Source organism: Pongo abelii, chromosome 9 (genome assembly GCF_028885655.2).
Source record: "Pongo abelii isolate AG06213 chromosome 9, NHGRI_mPonAbe1-v2.0_pri, whole genome shotgun sequence".
Classification (NCBI taxonomy): Eukaryota; Metazoa; Chordata; class Mammalia; order Primates; family Hominidae; genus Pongo; species Pongo abelii.
In genome coordinates, this window is record NC_071994.2 from 97,573,855 (window position 1) to 97,597,136 (window position 23,282).

General features: G+C 44.6%; 1 long non-coding RNA gene across 1 annotated transcript; it reads left to right on the forward strand.

Moving 5' to 3' along the window:
* Positions 1 to 268: 268 nt before the first annotated feature.
* LOC134759423 (uncharacterized) lies at positions 269 to 8,624 on the forward strand. The gene is made up of 3 exons (XR_010135523.1): positions 269 to 641; positions 2,300 to 2,877; positions 7,593 to 8,624. It is a non-coding gene; the product is annotated as an uncharacterized LOC134759423 (long non-coding RNA).
* Positions 8,625 to 23,282: the final 14,658 nt, after the last annotated feature.

Below are 23,282 nucleotides of genomic sequence, written 5' to 3' on the forward strand. Positions count from 1 at the left end.
CGGCTGGAAACAAGTCCCTGGTTTATGCAGCACATGGTACTAACTGTGGAACACTGTTAAACATGTCTCCTTCTACCCCCTCCACCAGCAAAAGGCCTTGCTGCTCAGTTGTGCACCAGATGATGTGGCATATGCACGTACTGGCCACTAATGACAAAGCCTGACACCATGCAGTGGACATCTCTTGGGACCTTAGCCTCTTTCTCCTGGAACTGACCCCATCCTCCCTTCTCTACATGATCACCATGGGTGGATTCCCAGCAGCCATGCTTGTAACATGCATCCTGTCCTCTCTGGCCACAGACAACTACAATACAGATGAGCAGCCCACCCAAGATTCCTTCTCTAAGAACTTAGAACTGGGGATGGAGGAGAGAAAGAGAGAGAGAGATACTGATTCTACCAGAGACAATGGGATGAGATAGCATGGTTGTTGGAACCATGGCTGGAACTGTAAAGCACAAATTGGAGAGCAGATAAAGTTGGTTCACAGAGAGAGAGAATGATGAAGCCATAGGGATACAAGTTAACCTACGGCTTTCCTCACTCTAACTCCTGTCCTTCCACAGGTCAGGCTGCATTTGTATCCTGGGTCCACAAGACATCGTTTCCTTAAAACCAATCACCCTGATTTTGCTAAGGTGAGTCAGAACAAGTCGATTTCTGTTATACACACACACACACCCCCCACATGAGACAGCCAGGTAGGAAGTGCTCCCTGGCAGAACCTCCGACTGACCTGCACACTGGGAGGAATGCATGCTGGGGTGGAGCCTTGGGAGGTTCGCCTGGTTTGCAGTGCGGAGGAGCCTGCTTCCCTCTTCCTGGGTGGAACCTGGGATTCACTTCGCCAGGCAGGAAGTGCACTAGCAGGACTCTGGCTTTCCGGAGAGTCTGTTTTTCCTTTTTGCCCAATAAATACCATTTTTCTCACCCTTCAAAGTGTCTGCAAGCCTAATATTTCATGGATGTTTGACAAGGACCCCATCTTTAGCTGAACTAAGGGGAAAGTCCTGCAACACACACATGGAGCTCAGTAAACAGAGGATGTAGTAGGTAGAATTTTTAAATGGCCTCTATGATTTCTTTGCCTGGTATCCACATCTTTGTGTCATCCTCTGCCCTTCAGTTGTGGGAGGGATGTATAACTTGCTTCTGAAAAGCAGAATATAGTAAAGGTGAAGAAATCCTGCAGTTGACATGAAGTTAATGAAAAGGGAAATAATCCTGGGTGGGCCTGACCTAATCAGGTGAGTTCTTGGAGAATGTCAAGTACGTAAGAAGTAAGCCTAGAGTCAGAGACTCTCTCTTTCCTGTTAGCCTTGAAGAGGCAAGATGCTTGAGTTCTACAGCTGCAAGGAAATCAGTTCTGACAATAACCACGTGTGCTTGGAAGAGGACACACACACACACCCCCCCCCCACCCCTCTGATCCTCAGATGGGACGCTAGACCCTCCCTGATTATAGTCTGCGAGACACTGAACCTGGACTCCTGGTCTACGGGAGCTGTTTTAAGTTTTAAGCTGTTAATTTTTGGTAATTTGTTATGCAGCAAATGGCTGTGTTGTTTGTTATTCCAATCCCCCTCTTCCCACCTCTCTCCTTTAAATAACAACCAGCATTTCAGGTCTGAGCTGTCATGACTCCAGTCTGCTTGTCAAGATGGACTCTAGGTAGAGTCAGGTTAAGAGGCCAGGGTAGCTATATTCCTTCTTATTTTCCATCCTTCAGTCATGTCCTGAGCCTTTTCCTTCCCTGAACTCTAATGAGAATCACTCCTCAGCTGATTATCATGGACTCGATGACTTGTCATTTAGAATACCTCAGCCACAGGCAGCAGTGAGAAGAGAAGTGGAGGAGGAGGGGTGTTTAGGAAATGCCTGGTCCTGAGGGCAGAAGCAGTTTTGAAGTTGTACCTGCTCTGACACAAAACTCGAGTGTAAGACTTACTGATGTCATTCTCCTCAGTTCTTCATGGACGTAGGGCTATCATGGGGAAATTAGGCAAAGATTCTGCTTTGGCAGGAAGAACTATGGCTCCCTGCCCACATCCCTTCATTCAGCTCCTTCCCTCATTGGCCGGAATACACCAAGTTGTCAGCACCAGCCGGCCCGTGGCTATTCAGAATGTCTCTGGAAACCATGAAGGCTAAGAGGCATGAGATCTGGGTGCTGGGGCTGGTGAGTCCTTTAGTAACCAACCCAACTGTAAAGAAGTAATAATATATGGCATCTGCATAATGGTCTATAGCTTCCAACTTGCTTTAAGCTCTATTTATCCTTTGGGTCTCTCATCAGCCCTGGAAGAAAAGCAGTTGTCACTGTCAGGCCTCTGAGCCCAAGCTGAGCCATCATGTCCCCTGTGACCTGCACGTACACATCCAGATGGCCAGTTCCTGCCTTAACTGATGACATACCACCACAAAAGAAGTGAAAATGGCCTGTTCCTGCCTTAACAGATGACATTGTCTTGTGAAATTCCTTCTCCTGGCTCATCCTGGCTCAAAAGCTCCCCCACTGAGTACCTTGTGACCCCCACTCCTGCCCGCCAGAGAACAACTCCCCTTTGTAATTTTCCTTTACCTACTCAAATCTTATAAAACAGCCCCACCCCTATTTCCCTTCACTGACTCTCTTTTCGGACTCAGCCCGCGTGCACCCAGCTGATTAAAAGCTTTATTGCTCACACAAAGCGTGTTTGGTGGTCTCTTTACACGGATGCGCATGAAATTTGGTGCCGTGACTCAGATCAGGGGACCTCCCTTGGGAGATCAATCCCCTGTCCTCCTGTTCTTTGCTCCATGAGAAAGATCCACCTATGACCTCAGGTCCTCAGACTGACCAGCCCAAGGAACATCTCACCAATTTTAAATCGGGTAAGCGGCCTCTTCTCACTCTCTTCTCCAACCTCTCTCACTGTCCCTCAACCACTTTCTCCTTTCCACTCTTCAATCTCTCCCTTCTTTTAATTTCAATTCCTTTCATTTTCTGGTAGAGACAAAGGAGACACATTTTATCCGTGGACCCAAAACTCCGGCGCCAGTCACGGACTAGGGAAGGCAGCCTTCCCTTGGTGTTTAATCATTGCAGGGATGCCTGATTATTCACCCAGGTTTCAGAGGTGTCAGACCACGCAGGGACGCCTTGGTCCTTCACCCTTAGCGGCAAGTCCCACTTTTCTGGGGAAGGGGCAAGTACCCCAACCTCTTCTCTCCGTCTCTCTACCCCTTCTTCGCCTTTCTGGGGGGCAAGAAACCCCCAACCCCTTCTCCTTCACCCTTAGCGGCAAGTCCCGCTTTTCTAGGGGAGCAGCAAGTACCCAACCCCTTATATCTCCGCGCCCCGATCCCTTATTTCCGTGCCCCAATCTCTTATATCTCTGCACCCTGATCCCTTATTGCCATGCCCTGACCTCGTATCTCTGTGCCCCGACCCTTTCTCTGCTTTTCTGGAGGGCAAGAACCCCCCACCCCTTCTCCGTGTCTCTACTCTTTTCTCTGGGCTTGCCTCCTTCACTATGGGCAAGCTTCCACCTTCCATTCCTCCTTCTCCCTTGGCCTGTGTTCTTAAGAACTTAAAACCTTTTCAACTTTCACCTGACCTAAAATCTAAGCATCTTATTTTCTTCTTCAATGCCGCTTGACCCCAATACAAACTCGACAGTAGTTCCAAATAGCAGGAAAACGGCACTTTCAATTTTTCCATCCTACAAGATCTAAATAATTCTTGTTGTAAAATGGGCAAATGGTCTGAGGTGCCTGACATCCAGGCATTCTTTTACATATCTGTCCCTCTCTAGTCTCTGTTCCCAATGCAACTCATCCCAAATCTTCCTTCTTTCCCTCCCACCTGTCTCCTCAGTCCCAACCCCAAGCGTCGCTGAGTGTTTCTAATCTTCCTTTTTTACAGACCCATCTGACCTCTCCCCTCCTCCCCCAGGCTGCTCCTTGCCAGGCCGAGCTAGGTCCCAATTCTTCCTCAGCCTCCGCTCCTCCATCCTATAATCCTTTTATCATCTCCCCTCCTCACACCTGGTCCGGCTTACAGTTTCGTTCCGTGACTAGCCCTCCCCCACCTGCCCAGCAATTTACTCTTAAAAAGGCGGCTGGAACTAAAGGCATAGTCAAGGTTAATGCTCCTTTTTCTTTATCCCAAATCAGATAGCATTTAGGCTCTTTTTCATCAAATATAAAAATCCAGCCCAGTTCATGACTCGTTTGGCAGCAACCCTGAGACGCTTTACCGCCCTAGACCCTAGAAGGTCAAAAGGCCGTCTTATTCTCAATATACATTTTATTACCCAATCTGCTCCCGACATTAAATAAAACTCCCAAAATTAAATTCCGGCCCTCAAACCCCACAACAGGATTTAATTAACCTCGCCTTCAAGGTGTACAATAATAGAAAAAAGTTGCAATTCCTTGTCTCCACTGTGAGACAAACACCAGCCACATCTCCAGCCACAAGAAATTCCAAACGCCTGAACCTCAGCAGCCAGGTGTTCCTCCAGAACCTCCTCCCCCAGGAGCTTGCTACAAGTGCCAGAAATCTGACTACCAAGCCAAGGAATGCCTGCAGCCCAGGATTCCTCCTAAGCCATGTCCCATCTGTGCGGGACCCCAATGGAAATCGGACTGTTTAACTCACCTGGCAGCCACTCCCAGAGCCCCTGGAACTCTGGCCCAAGGCTCTCTGACTGACTCGTCGGCTTAGCGGCTAAAGACTGACGCTGCCCGATTGCCTCAGAAGCCCGTAGACCATCACGGATGCCGAGCTTTAGGTAACTCTCACAGTGGAGGGTAAGTCTATCCCCTTCTTAATCAATACGGAGACTACCCACTGCGCATTACCTTCTTTTCAAGGGCCTGTTTCCCTTGCCTCCATAACTGTTGTGGGTATTGACAGCCAGGCTTCTAAACCTCTTAAAACTCCCCAACTCTGGTGCTACCTTAGACAATACTCTTTTAAGCACTCCTTTTAGTTATCCCCACCTGCCCAGTTCCCTTATTAGGCTGAGACACTTTAACTAAATTATCTGCTTCCCTGACTATTCCTGGACTACAGCTGCATCTCATTGCTGCCCTTCTTCCCAATCCAAAGCCTCCTTTGCATCTTCCTCTTGTATTCCCCCACCTTAACCCACAAGTATAAGATACCTCTACTCCCTCCTTGGTGACCAATCATGCACCCTACCATCTCATTAAAACCTAACCACCCTTACCCCGCTCAATGCCAATATCCCATCCCACAGCATGCTTTGAAAGGATTAAAGCCTGCTGTCACTCACCTGCTACAGCATGGCCTTTTAAAGCCTATAAACTCTCCTTAGAATTCCCCCATTTTACCTGTTCTAAAACCAGACAAGCCTTACAAGTTAGGTCAGGATCTATGCCTTATCAACCAAATTGTTTTGCCTATCCACCCCATGGTGCCAAACCCATATACTCTCCTGTCCTCAATACCTCCCTCCACAATCCATTATTCTGTTCTGGCTCTCAAACATGTTTTCTTTACCTTGCACCCGTCATCCCAGCCTCTCTTCGCTTTCACTTGGACTGACCCTGACACCCATTAGGCTCAGCAAATTACCGGGGCTGTACTGCCGCAAAGCTTCACAGACAGCCCCCATTACTTCAGTCAAGCCCAAATTTCATCCTCATCTGTTACCTATCTCAGCGTAATTCTCATAAAAACACACATGCTTTCCCTTGCCGATCGTGTCCGATTAATCTCCCAAACCTCAATCCCTTACAAAACAACAACTCCTTTCCTTCCTAGGCATGGTTAGTGTGGTCAGAATTCTTACACAAGAGCCAGGACCGCACCCTGTAGCCTTTCTGTGCAAACAACTTGACCTTACTGTTTTAGCCTAGCCCTCATGTCTCTGTGCAGCAGCTGCTGCCACCCTAATACTTTTAGAGGCCCTCAAAATCACAAACTATGCTCAACTTACTCTCTACATTTCTCATAACTTCCAAAATCTATTTTCTTCCTCATACCTGATGCATATACTTTCTGCTCCCCGGATCCTTCAGCTGTACTCACTCTTTGTTAAGTCCCAAAATTACCATTGTTCCTGGCCCGGACTTCAATCCGGCCTCCCACATTATTCCTGATACCACACCTGACCCCCATGACTGTGTCTCTCTGATCTACCTGACATTCACCCCATTTCCTCATATTTCCTTCTTTCCTGTTCCTCACCCTGATCACGCTTGATTTATTGATGGCAGTTCCACCAGGCCTAATCGCCACACACCAGCAAAGGCAGGCTATGCTATAGTACAAGCCACTAGCCCGCCTCTTAGAACCTCTCATTTCCTTTCCATCGTGGAAATCTATCCTCAAGGAAATAACTTCTCAGTGTTCCATCTGCTATTCTACTACTCCTCAGGGATTATTCAGGCCCCCTCCCTTCCCTACACATCAAGCTCGAGGATTTGCCCCCACCCAGGACTGGCAAATTAGCTTTACTCAACATGCCCTCAGTCAGATAACTAAAATGCCTCTTAGTCTAGGTAGACAGTTTCACTGGATAGGTAGAGGCCTTTCCTACAGGGTCTGAGAAGGCCACCACAGTCATTTCTTCCCTTCTGTCAGACATAATTCCTCAGTTTAGCCTTCCCACGTCTATACAGTCTGAAAACAGACCAGCCTTTATTAGTCAAATCAGCCAAGCAGTTTTTCAGCTCTTAGTATTCAGTGAAACCTTTATATCCCTTACAGTCCTCCGTCTTCAGGAAAAGTAGAACGGACTAAAGGTCTTTTAAAAACACACCTCACCAAGCTCAGCCACCAACTTAAAAAGGACTGGACAATACTTTTACCACTTTCCCTTCTTAGAAGTCAGACCTGTCCTCAGAATGCTACAGGGTACAGCCCATTTGAGCTCCTGTATAGATACTCCTTTTTATTAGGCCCCAGTCTCATTCCAGACACCAGACCAACTTTGACTGTGCCACAAACAAACTTGTCATCCCTACTGTTTTCTGTCTAGTCATACTACTATTCACCATTCTCAACTACTCATACATGCTCTGCTCTTGTTTACACTGCCAGTTTACACTGTTTCTCCAAGCCATCACAGCTGATATCTCCTGGTGCTATCCCCAAACCACCACTCTTCACTCTTAAAGCAAATAAATAATCTTTACTGGCAAGGCTATGCTGAACCTCCTTAGGCACTCTCTAATTAGATGTCCTAGGTCCTCCCAATTCTTAGTCCTTTAATATCTGTTTTTCTCTTTCTCTTATTCCATTTAGTTTTTCAATTCATACAAAACTGTATCCAGACCATCACCAATAATTCTAAATGACAAATGTTTCTTCTAACAACCCCACAATATCACCCCTTATCACAGAATCTTCCTTCAGCTTAATCTCTTCCACTCTAGGTTCCCATGCTGCCCCTAATCCCGCTTGAAGCAGCCCTGAGAAACATCGCCCATTATCTCTCCATACCATCCCCCAAAATTTTCACCATCCCAACACTTTACCACTATTTCGTTTTATTTTTTTTATTAATGTAAGAAGACAGGAATGTCAGGCCTCTGAGCCCAAGCTAAGCCATCATATCCCCTGTGACCTGCAGGTAGACATCCAGATGGTCTGTTCCTGCCTTAACTGATGACATTCCACCACAAAAGAAGTGAAAATGGCCTGTTCCTGCCTTAACTGATGACATTGTCTTGTGAAATTCCTTCTCCTGGCTCATCCTGGCTCAAAAGCTCCCCTACTGAGCACCTTGTGACCCCCACTCTGCCCGCCAGAGAACAACTCCCCTTTGACCGTAATTTTCCCTTATCTACCCAAATCCTAAAAAATGGCCCCACCCTTATCTCCCTTCCCTGACTCTCTTTTCGGACTCAGCCCGCCTGCACCCAGGTGATTAAAAGCTTTATTGCTCACACAAAGCCTGTTTGGTGGTCTCTTTACATGGACGTGCATGAAAGTCATCATTCCTGTTTTACAGATGAAGAAATTGAGGTTCAGAGAAGTTAAACGACCTTCCTAAGATTACACAGCTTAGTAAGTGGCAGAACCATGGCTGGAAGCCAGGTCCTTCCTCACAGCAAGTCCTGGCTCATTCATTCCTTTTCCAAAGACTTGCTGAGCACCTTCTAGGTGCCAGATGTGGTGCTGGCTCCTGGGGACATGGGAATGAACAGGCCAGGTGTGGCCCTGAACCATCAAATAGACAACCACAGAAATAACAAAGTGAGTTAAAATGAGATTATGAAGGAGAGACACAGGTTTCTACAATGGTTTAGTAGAGGGATCTCTAACCAAGTTTGGAGAGTTGAGAAAGTCTCTATGAGGCAGTCACATCCATGTAAGCTAAGATCTGAAAGACAAAAGTTGTTATCCAGGAGAGTGGCAGCAGGGAGAGCATTCCAGATGCAGGGAATAGCTTGGCACTTTTGTGGAAGAGAAAAATCTGTTAACGTGATTGTAGGGTAGGGTGGAAAAAAGGAGAAATGGAGCAAGATGAGGCTAGGGAGGCGGGCAGGTGCCAGACCACGAACTGCCTTAAAGCTCTGCTTAAAAATGTTTGCCACAATTTGAAGAGTAATGGGAAGCCTTGAAGGTTTTTAACCAGAAGAGTCTTATATTTAGATTTGTATTTTTTAAATATCACACTGGCTGCTGTTTAGGAATGATGCTGGAGGCAGAGGAAGATAAGGGTGGAAAGTGGGCGATAAATCAGGAGCTGTTGCAACAGTCCCAGCAAAGGATAATGGTGAATGTAATGGCAATGGGAATTCGGGGAAGCGGGGGGCCTCCTGGCTGATTGCATATGGTGTTGGTGAGGGAGGAGGGGTCACAGATTTCCATCCTCCCATGGGTATTATCTCCCAGGCTAGGCTTCTTGTGTTTGCTTTCCTTCTTGAAGAACAAAGACAAAACTGGGCCCTTCTACACAGTAGCTGGAACACAAAGGAAGATCAGCCAAGCCTCAACATAATCTCATAAAAATTCTTCAAATATCCCATTGTTATGGATTCATACATCAGGAAAGCAGGTAAAATATTTCACCTTGATGCTCACCTTGATGGTCAGACTCTTTAAGGAAGACATCAAACTTTTCTCCAGAAAGAAAAAATACATAACTTTTTAGACTATACAAAAGGGTCAGTGTCATGTTACATAAGATGCTCAAACTCCTGTTTTGATGTTAAGTCCACTGGTCTTACCACAGCTTCTGAACACCAAGACTGCTGCTGTGACAGTGACAAGAGAATTATTTAGCATTAAAAAACAATTATCCTTACATTTTCTCCTCAAAATTCTATGGGAGAAAGAGCTTCCAAGTAAGCAGAGCCAAGGCACTATTGAGAGTGACAGACTGGAAAGAAAGGAAAGGAATTAAGTGGCATTTAGCTCCTCTCTGTGAAGAGTGGTGTAGTAGAAAATACTCAGGCTTTGGAATCTGAGCTGGGTTCAGATCCTGCTTCTCTCATTTATTAGCTGCATGTAGATGAGTATCTTAAATTGCTTTTTCTATGTCACAAATGACAAAAAAATCTCTATCTCACAGGTTATTATAAAAAGTAAGACATGCATTCAAGGCTAGCATAGTACTTGACACAGAGGATAAACATTCACCAGGTGTGAGAGATAGTGTTGTCAATATGCTATATGCAAGGAAAAATGTTTTTAGGTATTTTTTGACTCTGATGCTGAATGGAAAATTCTTCACTGTCATTAGCAATAATGGAGAAGATAATTTTGGTTTGCAATTGGAGGCTCATAAAACAAGTAACTGGATTCTCAGAAAAGTTAAATATTTGTTGAATCTACAATGTACTAATCATTTTGTAAGGTGATGTGAGAGACTGAAAGAGGCATTAAGATGCAAACATAGAGCCTAGTGGGTGAGACATAAAAGCAAAGACCTAGGAAGGAAGCTCATCTAGGAAGGAAGCTCCTTAGATCTAGCTTGGCTGAGTTGCAAGCAAGACTGGAGAAGGTAAGTGCTCTCAGAAACAAGAATTGCTGTCTGGTAGGGCCTAAATGATAAGATCTACTCTTCCACTGTCCAAATGCAACCCCTAAAAGCCAGTTCAGAATAAATAAATAAGAATTTTTTTTTAGAGCAATTAAGAGTTGTTATGAAGTGGGTCAGAATAAAATATGGCAGCTTCAGGCTGTGTGCGATTACTGCTCTAATATTTATCTGCAAAGCAGGAGTCATTTGTCTTATTCTAAAATAAATAACTCGGCCGGGCATGGTGGCTCACGCCTGTAATCCCAGCACTTTTGGAGGCCAAGGTGGGTGGATCACCTGAGGTCAGAAGTTCGAAACCAGCCTAGCCAACATAGTAAAACCCTGTCTCTACTAAAAATACAAAAATTAGCCAGGCGTGGTGGTGGGGATCCATAATTCCAGCTACTCGGGAGGCTGAGGCAGGAGAATCACTTAAACCCAGGAGGTGGAGGTTGCAATGAGCCGAGATTGCGCCACTGCACTCCAGCCTGGGTGACAGAGCAAGACTGTGTCTCAAAAAATAAATATATAAATAAATAAAATAAATAATGAGTTTTCAACAACAGCCAAAAAAATCAGCTTGAGAAATAGCTTCCAGACAAACTTAGCCTGAGTAGACCCACCCTGAGAGATCTGAGGGCTCTACTGAGGCAGGAGAATAGGGCCTGGAGGCAGTGAACATAAAGCCAATCCACACTGACTTTGCTAAATCAAATGAAAGCACCTTAGCAATGACAGGAATGTGAATGGTTTTGTAAATTCCCTTCATCCTCTCCATTCATACCATTTCCACTTTGTAACCTCACTTTCATCCTCTCCACTTACATAGATCACACACCAAGTAACATCCTCTCCATTTACAGTAGGGCACATTCTGAGTAAATGACTGTGACTTCACTTTATTCGCTTCATTTACATAGAATATTTGCCAAGTGACCAATGGGAAACTTCTAGAGCATTGAAACCTCAGAAAATTCTGTAAGCGGGGCTCTTGAGCCTCTATGATTGGGCCGCTCCCACACTGTGGCGTGTACTTTTATTCTCAATAAATCCCTGCTTTTGCTTTCCTCGCCTCGTTTGTGCATTTTGTCAAGTTCTTCGTTTGAGATGCCAAGAACCTGAATACCTTCTACTGGTAACATATATTTTGGCGAGCCAGCCCGGAGACAAGGTAGGCCCAAAGTTTGGGATTTAGTTTTCTTTCCCCTTTCACATACAGGGAAATCTTTTTCTCTCTCTTTTTCCTTTCCAACTTGGGACCCTCCGTGGTCAGCGCCTAAACATGGAGACAACTGCAAGTTTCTGGCCAGGGCCACTCTCTGATGAAACTGAAAGGTTTCCATGTGACGCATCTGACCACCACCATCTGGCTTGGGTGGGGGACCTGAGTCCTTTTCCTTGGTTTTGTTTTTCTGAGTCCTATTCCTTTCTCCTTTTTACTGAGTTATTTTCGTTTTTCCTGTTTCGGTCTTTCAGCTACTCCTAGTAGCTCCCAGGTAATTGAGGACAGCTGGCCGGGGCCACTCTCCGGTGCCTTCTGAAGGCCAAGAAACGAAAAGGGATGGCTGCCCTGCCCAGAAGGGGGAAGGACTCTTTTCTGTCTCTGCAGTTAGAGTTCCTCATCCCAACATGTGACGCAATTGCTGTGGCAGCTCATCCAGGGTGAACTCACACATGTTTCAGACAACTTAAACCTTCTTTCCTCATGCCAAATTCTTCCCCTCCTCCATTCAGCTGTCTAAGGACAAGATAGAGGGTTCAGATATGTCGTAAATTGTCCGTGAGAATTAGGGAAATTAACAAAGGGGATTTATACAGTAACTGATGTGTAGGTTTACTGCCCAAATTTAGAGAGTTAAAGGGTTGCTTTAAGTGGGATAGAAAATCCTCAAGGAAAAGTGGAGGAGGGAACCATTCCAAAGTGGTGCCGGCACCCATCTAAGGTTGGAGACGTGCAACAGACTAAGTCAGGCCCTTAAGCGGGGAAGCCTTCAGGGACCCCAGGCTGGGCCCAGAATTTTTCCAGGGGAATGCCCTGGGTAAAATTTGGGTCACCTAATAAACCCTCCACTTTTCAAAGTCCTCTTTTCCAGACCACTATGGGCAACTTCCCATCTATTCTATCTGGTGTCACTGTGGACAACTTCCTATCTATTCCACCCGATTCACCGCTTGGCTACATCCTCCACCATTGGGATGAATTTGACCCTGACAACCTAAAGAAAACGTGTATGATTTTTTTACTGCAATATTGTTTGACCCAATTATGAGCTGCCCAATCCGGAACAATGGGCAGTCAATGGTAGCCTTAATTACGATACCATCCTGTATCTAGACCTATTTTGCAAGAGGCAGGGCAAATGGTCAGAAGTCCCATATGTATAGGCCTTCATGACCCTATACGAAGACCTAAGAATCTAGGAAACTCCCAGAACCCATCCCCCGAAGGAAAGTTCTGGGGCAGAACTAGATATTATAGATGAACCGCTTTTACAAGGGATACCTGTCTCTCAGAGTGAGCAGTGATCGTCCCTATATAACCCCTTGCCAAGTGCTCCTGAGGCTGAAACCCAGGGCAAACATGGGGAACCCTACTAAGTCCTCCTCACACTTGGAGGGGAACACCATGTTCAACTCTCTGTGCAGCCCTGCTACTCTCAGGGAAATAGCAGGGGCTGAGGGGCCAATCCTAGTGCGGGTCCCCTTCTCTATAACTGATATACAGCGATGTAAGGAAAAGCCAGGAAGCTATTCTGAGGATTCCGGGAAATTTGCAGATGGGTTCCAAATTTTGACTTTAGCCTTTGATCTCTCATGGAGAGACGTTCAATTCACTCTAGCAACCTGTTGCACCTCCTTGGAAAAGGAACATAATCTTTGAGGCTGCCCTCCAAGAAGTGAATGAATTATTCACCCAAAACCCTCAAGGCAGTCGCCCAGGGCCAGCCACAGTTCCCACTATGCATCCTAATTGAGACAATGACACCCCCGCAGGAAGGAAAAACTGGGCTAAATTTCTTGAGGCTCTTGGAGGAATGAGAAAGGGAATAACTAAGGCAGTAAATTATGATAAAGTAAGGCAGATTACAAAAGGCAGGGAGGAAAACCCAGCTGTGTTTTATGGCAGGCTGCGGGAAGCTTTTAAAAAATATACTAATCTGGACCCTTCCTCTCCTGAAGGCAAGATATTAATGGCACAACATTTCATTAGCCAATCCACACCAGACATTAGACGTAAGCTCCAAAAGCTACACATGGGGCCACAAACTAACCAAAATCAGCTTCTTGATACTGCCTTCATGGTGTATAACAATCGTGACCTGGAGGAAGGAGAAGGGAAACAGAGTAAAGAAAAACGGCAAGCCAAAATTATGTTAGCCATCACTGGTGATGCCCTAAATGCACAAAGATTGTCCAAGGGAAACTCAAAGGGCCATAAGGATAATGCCAGCAAAGGCTCTTGCTTCAAATGCAAGAAAAGTGAGATTGGGCACAGGAATGCACTAAGCCCCTGCCAGTCCCCTGCCGTCAATGCGAAAGCACCAGTTGTGGCCCCTGGCACTGGAGAATTGACTGTCCCTGCTCCCACCAAGGGGCTCAGTCAGTCAAAACTCTGGCAGTGCACAAGGAGGAATCAGATGAAGACTGAAGGGGCCCGGGGCCTTCCTCACTGCCGCGTCTAGGAACATTGTAATTACTACTGAGGAACCCTGGGTAACTCTGGACATCATGGGCACCCAAATTCAGTTTTTATATGATACCGAGTTGAATTACTGTGTACTAACTGCTTATGCAGGAAAACCTTCCTCCCGGTCCATGAGTGATATGGGATGGAAGGGAAGCCACAAACAAGATTCTTACTCCTCCTTTGGTTTGTCAATTTGAGAAACAAATCTTCCAACAGGAATTTTTAATAGTACCAAGCTGCCCAATCTCCACTAGGAAGAGATATTATGGTGAAAATAGTGACACTACTACAATTTAAGCATCACCCGGTGAAATTGCTAATAGTAAGAAATAAGGCAATGTCCCAGACCATGTCAATAAACAGGTTAACCCACTGGCATGGTATACTGGAAAACCAGGGAAGGCTAAAACAGCAGTTCCAGTCAAAATACAGCTTAAAGACCCTAGCTATTTTCCCAATGGAAAATAATACCGAGTTGAGCAGGAAGCAAGCAAAGGTCTAGCACCCATAGTTGAGATATTACTTACCCATGGACTCTTAAAACCCTGCAATTCTCCCTGCAATACCCCCATCTTACCTGTTCTAAAGCCTGGGGGGGAATACCAGCTAGTACAGAACCTCAGAATAATGAATGAGGCTGTTATCCCCATCCACCCATTGGTGGCAGATTCATATGCCCTCCTGGCTGAGGTGCCAGGGCATGCAAAATGGTTCTCAGTCCTAGACCTTTCTTCTCCTGGCTGAGGTGCCAGGGCATGCAAAATGGTTCTCAGTCCTAGACCTTTCTTCTCCATTCTTCTGGCTCCCAGCCCCAGTACCTTTTTGCTTTCGAATGGGAAAATCCTAATACCAGAGAAAAACAATACACTTGGACAGTGCTTCCTCCGGGCTTTCGGGATAGCCCCTACTTCTTTGCCTAAGCGTTAGAGCAGGATCTGAGGGATTTCCAGTTAGAAAATGGAGGTATTCTTCAGTATGGGGATGACCTTCTTGTGTGTAGCCCAACCTAGGAGATTTCTGACCAAAATACTATAAAAACCTTGAATTTCCTGGCAGACAGAGGATACAAAGTGTCCAAAAAGAAGGCTCAGATTACCCTCCAATGGGTCCACTATTTAGGATATGTCTTAACACCCGGAAGCCGGCAAATATCCCCAGAAGGAGTGCAAGCTATATGTGGTTTGGCTGCTGCGCACCACCCCCAGCCCCCACCCCGACCCACCTCCAAGCAGCAGCTTCGTTCCTTTTTGGAGATGGCCAGGCTTTGGAGAATATGAGTACCAAATTTTGGGCTCATAGCAAAGCCCCTATATGAAGCAACAAGGGGGCCTGAAAATGAGCTAATGGAATGGACCCCGGAAATGAGGAAAGCCTTTGCCAAGTTAAAACAGGTTCTCATCCAGGCTCCCGCTCTTGGTATCCCAGACCTAATTAAGGCCTTCTCCTTGTATGTAGCAGAGAAGAGGGGCACAGCTATGGGAGTGCTAGCTCAGAAATTAGGATCAGAACCCAGACCAACCGCCTACTTTTCAAAAAAGTTGGACGGAGTGGCCTCAGGATGGCCAAGTTGCCTGCGGGCAATAGCAGCCACTGCTGTTAGTGGAGGAAGCCACTAAAATCACCCTAGGGCAACCACTGGAAGTTCTAATGCTCCATCAGGTAAAGTTAGTCTTAGAAATAAAGGGACACATCTGGATGACAGGGGAAAGGTTAACTAAATACCAGCCCATGCTCCTAGACAATCCAGATATAACTCTTAAAACCTGCAACACTTTAAATCCAGCTTCATTGCTGCCCACAGGCCCAATAATTGATCATTCCTGTGAGCAGGTCATTGCACATACATATGTTAGCCAGCCTGATTTAAAAGATGAGGCTCTCCCAGATTCTGAGGATGACTGGCTCACAGACGGCAGTAGTTCTTTGTTGAATGGGGAGCACAGAGCTGGATATGCAGCAGTAAATCATGACACAATTATTGAAGCCCAGCCAGTGCCTCCTGGCACATCAGCACAAAAGGCTAAAATCATTGCTCTTACTCAAGCATTAATGTTGGGACAAGGGAAAAAACTTAACGTCTATACAGATTCTAAATATGCATTCCTTGTGGTTCATGCTCATACCGCCATCTGGAAAGAAAGGGGATTACTTACTAGCAAGCACTCAGCTATACAGCATGGGCCTGAAATTCTGCAGCTATTTAAGGCAATACACTTGCCAAAGGCCATAGCTATTATTCATTGTAGGGGGCATCAAAGAGACTTAACCCCTATAGCACAAGGGAATGGAAAGGCTGATGGAAGCCAAAGCAAAAGCCCTCAGCATGCAATCCCAACAGATCCTAGCACTGCTTCCTTTCTACAATTCCCCAATAGAACCCAAATACACACCACAGGAAGAACAGCTAATAAAAAAGCAAGGGGAACAAAAACAAGGATCCTGGTGGCATATGGGGCCAAAAATATATCTCCCTCAGGCAGCCCAGTGGAGAGTTATAAAAGCCCTGCATGACTCTTTCCATGTAGGGAGGGATGCAGCTCTGGCCATGGTAAACAAGTTCTTTACTGGGTTTAACTCAGCTTCAATGGCTAAGCAGGTCTGTCAAGCCTGCTCATTGTGTGCATTTAACAATCCAGGGAACAAAATGCCCCCTCTAATAAAAACAGTCCAAAGAAGAGGAACTTATCCAGGGGAAGACTGGCAGTTAGACGTCATCCATATGCCAGCTTGCAGAGGATACAAGCTTTTGTTAATACTAATAGATACCTTCAGGTTGGGTCAAAGGTTACCCCAGAAAAGGCTAATGAGGTTCTAAGGTCCTCTTAAAAGAAATAATTCCCCAGTTTGGGTTACCTCAGAGTCTCCAAAGTGATAATGGCCCATCCTTTATCTCCCAAATAACTCAAGGGGTTGCTAAGGCTCTTGGAATAAAATACTATTTACATTCAGCCTGGAGGCCCCAATCCTCTGGAAAAGTGGAAAGGGCTAACCAAACTCTAAAATAAGCACTAGCTAAACTACGTCAGGAAACATCAGAAACTTGGGTTAGCTTATTGCTCACAGTCCTTTTAAGAATTTGTAATACCCCTAGCTCAAAAATTAACAGAAGCCCATATAAAATGTTATACAGAAGGCCATTCTTAACTAATGATTTAATTATTGACCCAGAAGGAGTTGGTGTAATTAAATACCTAGTCAACCCAGAACAATTCCAGCAGGCTTTACAAGAGTTTGGAATTCAAAGGCTCCTCACACTTGGAACTAACCAGCAACCCAAAATCAGGCCAGGAGATAAGGTACTTGTTAAAACATGGAAGGAGGGATCACCTGCCCAACAATTACAACCCCAATAGAAGGGACCGTTTTCAGTAATACTGGCCACACCTTCTGTGGTCAAAGTACTAGGATTAGATAGCTGGATACATCTTTCAAGGATCAAGCCACCAATACCAGAAGCTCCAGACCAGGAACCTGAAATTCCCATCAGCCAGTACACCTGTGAACCAGTGGAGGAGCTGAAGTACCTGTTTAAAAGACAGCCAAAAGATAAGTAAATGCCTACCAACTTTCTCTGGTGTCTTTGTTGCATAGTTACTGTGGGCTGGAAAATAGTAGCCATTTTTATCTTTGAAGTTTAATTGCCTTCTTCCAAATAGATAAAAATCACTTCCTTCGTAATAATTAAACAGAATTTAAAAAATACATTTCTATGACAAATATTCCTGATGGCATAGGTATCCACCCCAAGGTTCCCATTAAATCTTTTAACCTAAAGTATTTCCTCTCACCTAGAGATCATCGAGCTGTGTGACAAGGGTGCCAGCCACTCCAGGTGAAGACACCACCCCAGGCCATCAAGGATCTTCCCTACCTTCACTAAACAGAGCAGGGCGAAAGTTGTGTGATCCCCAATAGGTAGGGACTACAGCCCAAGTCAGCAGGAAGCAGTTACAGAAGAAAGACCATTGGTCCCTCTGCTTCCCATAAAGATTTATGGGGATCACAGCTTTCAGAGGGGAGATGAGGCAAGAGAATAGGGCATGGAGGCAGGGTACTTGAGGCCAATCCACGCTGACTTCCTAGAACTGAATTAAATGAAAGCTCCTCAGCAATGACAGGAATGTGAATGGCTTTGTAACTTCATCCTCCCCACTAATGCCATTTCCACTTTGTAACTTCACTTTTATCCTCTCCATTTACATAGATCACACACCAAGTAACATCCTCTCCATTTACAGTAGGGCGCATTCCGAGTCAATGACTCTGACTGCACTTAGTTCTCCTCATTTACATAGAATATTCGCCAAGTAACCAATGGGAAATCTCTAGAGTATTGAAACTCCAGAAAATTCTGTAAGTGGGGCCCTTGAGCCTCTACACTCGGGTCGCTCCCACACTGTGGCATGTACTTTTGTTCTCAATAAATTCCCGCTTTTGCTTTCCTCGTTTTGTTTGCGTGTTTTGTCCAATTCTTTGTCTGAGACGCCAAGAACCTGGACACCTTCTACCAGTAACACTACCAATTTTTGATTCCATTAAAGGTCACAGGCATTTTCTGAACATTTACCCTGTACCAGTCTTGCAGGGTCCAAACTCCTGTTAAAGATCTTGTGGGCTAATGGAGGGAACAGGCATGTGAACAAGCCAATTATGAAATAGCGTGCAGAGTACAGCAGTAGAGATGTATTCTAGGATCAGAGGTCACACAGAGGAGGGGTGCCTGATTAACTGTGCAGGGAGACAGGGAGGGAAATGTCTGAGGTGGGTCTGAGGTGAGAACAGTAGGGTTCAACAGAAGCATGAGGGAAGTGTGAAACAGTGTTCAGGGAATCATAAGCGGTTGGCACTCTAAACAGTCCTCACCTTACCTGGCTCACAGCAGGAGAGAGCCACAGGCAACTTTTCATGATTTATTTTTGATTTGCAGTGCATGGGACACACTGTCCCAAATTCCCCCTTGCCATTATTCAGTGAGTCTACTTTTAGCTAGTTTTGATCCTTGTTCAAAAACAGATACATATTTTAGGTTGTTGCTCTTTGTTTATACTTGAATGGGGATAAATTCTATGTGCTTTATCAAGAGCTTTAGATATTTAAAGAGCAAGACAGTCTGAGTGCCCAGCGAGAAAGCCTGGTTATGTTCAGCTCCTCGGTCTCCCTCACTCTGGCTAGCGTCAAACCCTTGGCTCAATAAGGCCAGCTACTAATCACATACTTGAAAATTTACAAATATCCTGTTTTTAATGATGTTAACTTTGCTGTATTTGTTGTCAACTACATCTTATTTTTCTAGGATCATTAGTAAGAACTTAAGGCAAATATCAAGATGAATTGGCTAGTCTTAGTATTAGCCAGAAGTTGGTCTTTATCTATAATCTTTTTCTTTATTTTCAGATACAGTATTCTGAGAAAGACAAAAAAAAACTTTGTCTTATTCCCTCCTAAAAAAAAGCGTATCTGGAAATGCACTAATTGTGCAGCAGTTCCTCCTTGGCTCAGCTCCAGATCCCCAGAGAAGACTGTGTGCCTGTCTCTATTAATTGCTTATGTTGTATGCAGGTTCCCAGGCCATTCTCAGCCATGTGCATACACGTTTTGTGCCTTGCCAGGTATTGTGTGCTATTGTTCTTGGAAAAATACTTTGTGCCTTTATTGTCCTGCCCAGAGGCACAAAAGACAGAAGGACTGCTAGAAGTCAGTTTGGCGATTCTATTACTCTGTATAATTGTGGAAGGTTCTGGGAACTGGAAAAGTAATCAAGGTAGCACTTCCATAAGATATTCAAAGGAAACCAAATATTGAAATTCTTGGGAGAAAGGAGTCTTGAGAAGCTTGAAATCTCAGCAAGTTTAAGCGTGTGAGAAGTGGCTACTAACAACGTTGCCAGCTTCTGAGAGGCCTCTGGGAGGAGACTGTAAACAGACTGTGGGGGTCTCTGGAGAAGGTCGTGCATTTTGCTAATTACAAGTGAACTAGAACATGCATGAGATTTGATAGGAAGAATGCTGGGGTGTGAATGAAGCGAGCTGACTTTCAATAGAAGGTCAAGAGACTCATGTTATTTATTAGGCCAAGGACAGTGAATGTTTGCTCTTAGCAGCTGTGTGCTGAGGAAGAGGCAGCAGGAGCAGGTGGGGAGAAGGAGCTTTGCCTCTCAAGAACCAAAAGAAGGTGCCAGAAAGTAGGGCAGACCTCTAAGCGGGCACACAAACTCCAAAGTGGCTGCTGTTTACATCACACAAGCTCATTTTAGGAGGAATTATCTCAAAATGATTATACTCTGAATCCCAAGGAGAGTCCTTTTGAGGGTCTTGGTTATACCAGAGGGAAAATCAAGGTCCCCCAAAAGGACACTTCTTGGGGTTCAGAGTATGGGCAAGGCTTAACTGGAAGATCTTTAATCTAGTACAAAGCTCATATGGCCTGTGCTCACCCAGGGATCCCCAGTGATAGGCAGAAGATGGGGGCTGGTAGGGGGGAGGTATCCATTGTGGCATCTACTGCTCCAGATTGGAGCTGCTGAGTTTGGAGAAGCTGCAACCATTATTTAGAACTCTTGGAGATATCACTGGAATACTAATGAAGAAGGCAAAGGAAATCCCTTAGGATAATTTCAGGGGTGCCTGTGAAGAACATAAACAATATGATAGAGAATAGAGTGATAACATTTGAACTGATAATTTTTTAAAGTATATAATAGAAGAATATTTGCATAATATATCTGGAGATTGGAGAGAAATGAAATGTGTCAAACAGAAGGAACTGGATATGATGTCAGCAGCCTTTCGTCCCACTGTCCTCTCCTCTCTAGACTGTCTTCCAGTTGGCTGTCCAAGCAATAGCACTAAAATACAGACCTGGCCATGCCACTTCCTACATAAAGCCATTCAGAGACTGTAGTTACTTCCATTCAGGAAAATATTCACCTGCTTAGCACAACCCATGGGACCTCACTGATGTGATCCCTGCCTTCTCCAGCTTCAACTCTGTGCTCATTACCCACTCCCCAACTCCCTCCCCTGACCCTATGACCCTTGACTCTGGTCCTACTGAACTGTTTACCTATAAAGAACATGTTCTTTAAAGACTGTACATTTGCACACACTGTTCCCTTGACCTGGAATACTTTTTTTTAGTTTTATTTTCCTTTCTTAAGTCATCAAGACTAAATCTAAGGGTCTTCTGGGAAGACCCACTCAAGCAGAATTAATTACTACACCCCTCCTTTCCCTACCTGCTCTTTCATGCACTCACTATAACCAACGTAGTTGGCCCTTATTAGCATTTGCAGGTTTAAATTCCAAATATTATCAAGCAAATGGAACATCTATTACATATAAAAATTTGCTAATTTTGTAGGACCCCAGTTTGGATTACATCTGCTGGGAGGTAGGTTTCTAGGAAGTGGTCAATAGCTGTTGAGGGAACCTAGTCAACCATCCAGCATCTGCCTCTCAGTGTGATTTGTCCTCTGTGCTTGTGGTCATGTGGGCAGTAATCTCATGGAAGGATGAAACACTTGGTTTACCCCTACAGTGTCACCTAATTAATGCTGCACAAATATCTTCTCATTTAACCCCCACAAAATTGCTATGAGTGCTTATTACAATTCCCATTTTTAGAGGTAAGGAAATTGACACTTAAGAGATGAAATTTTCCCACATTTATACAGCTAGCAAGTGAAGTTAGGAATCAAACACAGATTCTAACCTAACAGAATGAAATAGAGAATAAGAGAACTCAAGTAGCACTGGTGATTTCAGAAGTTGGTGAAAAGGGATAAAGACTATGAAGACATTTTTCAAATGTGATTACTCTTAGCTTTTAAAAGGTTTTGAATAAATTAAACAGTGGGGAAAATTGTTAGAGAAGAATTTGCAAATTCAGGAATTCTTGATGGTCTCATGACAAATTTTCTGGACACAGATCTTTAGGCACAGCCCTAACTGTTGAAAACCTGTTCTACTATGGCCTCCCATCACTAAATTTGAAAAGCAATCCACAGACTCCACGTCTTTGGGCAGAGTGGATCCCATTTCTTCCTTTTGTGTTTCTGGGCCACCGTGGTTGCCTGGTTCTCCTCCCGCCTCACTGGAGTCTCTTTCTCAGTCCCCTTTGCTGGTTCTTCCTTATCTCTCCAGCCTCTACATGTCAGAGTACTTAGGGCCTCCCTTGGTCTACTCTCTGTCTCTATACTCTTCTTTGATGATGCCTTACCCCAGTCTCCAGGCTTAATTTTCCCTTATATGCTGACAATGTCCGTGAACTCCAAACAGCAATATCCATGTAGATGATCTAATAGACGTCTCAAATGTGAAATGTCTCCAAAGTTCTATCTTCTCCTTCAAACCTCATTTTCAGCTTTGCACAGCTTAGTTGATGACAACTCTATCCTTCCAGTTGCTTAGAGAAAAACCCTGGAGTCTTCCTTAACTCCTTTCTTTCCCTTATGCCTCACATCCAATCTACCAGGAAATTCTGTTAGCTCTAACTTCAACATCTTCGTAGAATACAGCCACTTTTCACCATTGCTACCCTGGATCAAATAAACCTCATGTCTCTCCTGGACTATACAAGCACATCCTAATTCATTTTCTTTTTTTCAACATTTGCCACAAACCCACAAACCCTACTGTCTAGTCTCAAAACAGCAGTCAAAGTGGTGCTTTCAAAACATAGATCATGTCACTTCTTTGTTCAAAAACCTCTTAAGACCTCCATTGTTAAAAATCGCCATATTTCTCAGAGTAGAAACCAAAGTCCTTACATTGACTTATAAGGTCCTATGTGATTTTTGCACCCCACGTCCTTGCCTACTGATATATCATATATTATTTATTTAGTAGGCTTATCATCTCTCTTCTCTTCTACAAGAGAGCAAGGATTTTGCTCTGTTTTATTTACTGTGTGTCTCCCACCTAGGAGACACTGGATACTCAAAAAGTATTTGCCTAACATTACAGCAGGATGTCATGAACTCTGGTCCTTAAAGCATGTATATGATTCTGAGCTTCTATCATATGTGTTATGAATACCTTCGCTGAAGTCAGTAAGGTGCAAGAAAATGTGAGAAATAAATGAAGAACAGCATCATTGTCACAGGCTGTTTTGTGATACTGGTTTCCCAAATGGAAAGCTCATTCTTAATGAAACTTTTTTTCAAATGTGACATCTTTCCAAATTAGTCAGAGAAAACAAACTGACCTAATACCAAGTTTACTTTTGAATGTCAATAGAAAATCACCAGTCTGCTGCTTTAAATAGTGGGAGGAGTCAGTAATTGCCTGGGGACCCGAGGGACCAGCATTAGCTGGTGGTGACAACAGATATTGTCTGTCACCAAGACTATTGATGGAAAACTAAATTCATCAAGATCTGAGTAAAAATTTCTAAGCCCTTTTCTCTTTTCTTCAAAATAACCCAATTTTTCTTTATAGTGCTTTAGAGTTGGCCACAAGCAGAGGTAAGTTTTGTTTTACACAGTAAGTATCTTCCCAAAAAAGCTGCAGATCAACATTCCCTAAATTCACGAATGTAGAATGCATGAGGAGAGCTTACTCTTCAAAGGACGCTGAGAGGGGGTTTGGGGGGCAAAGAGAGCTCCT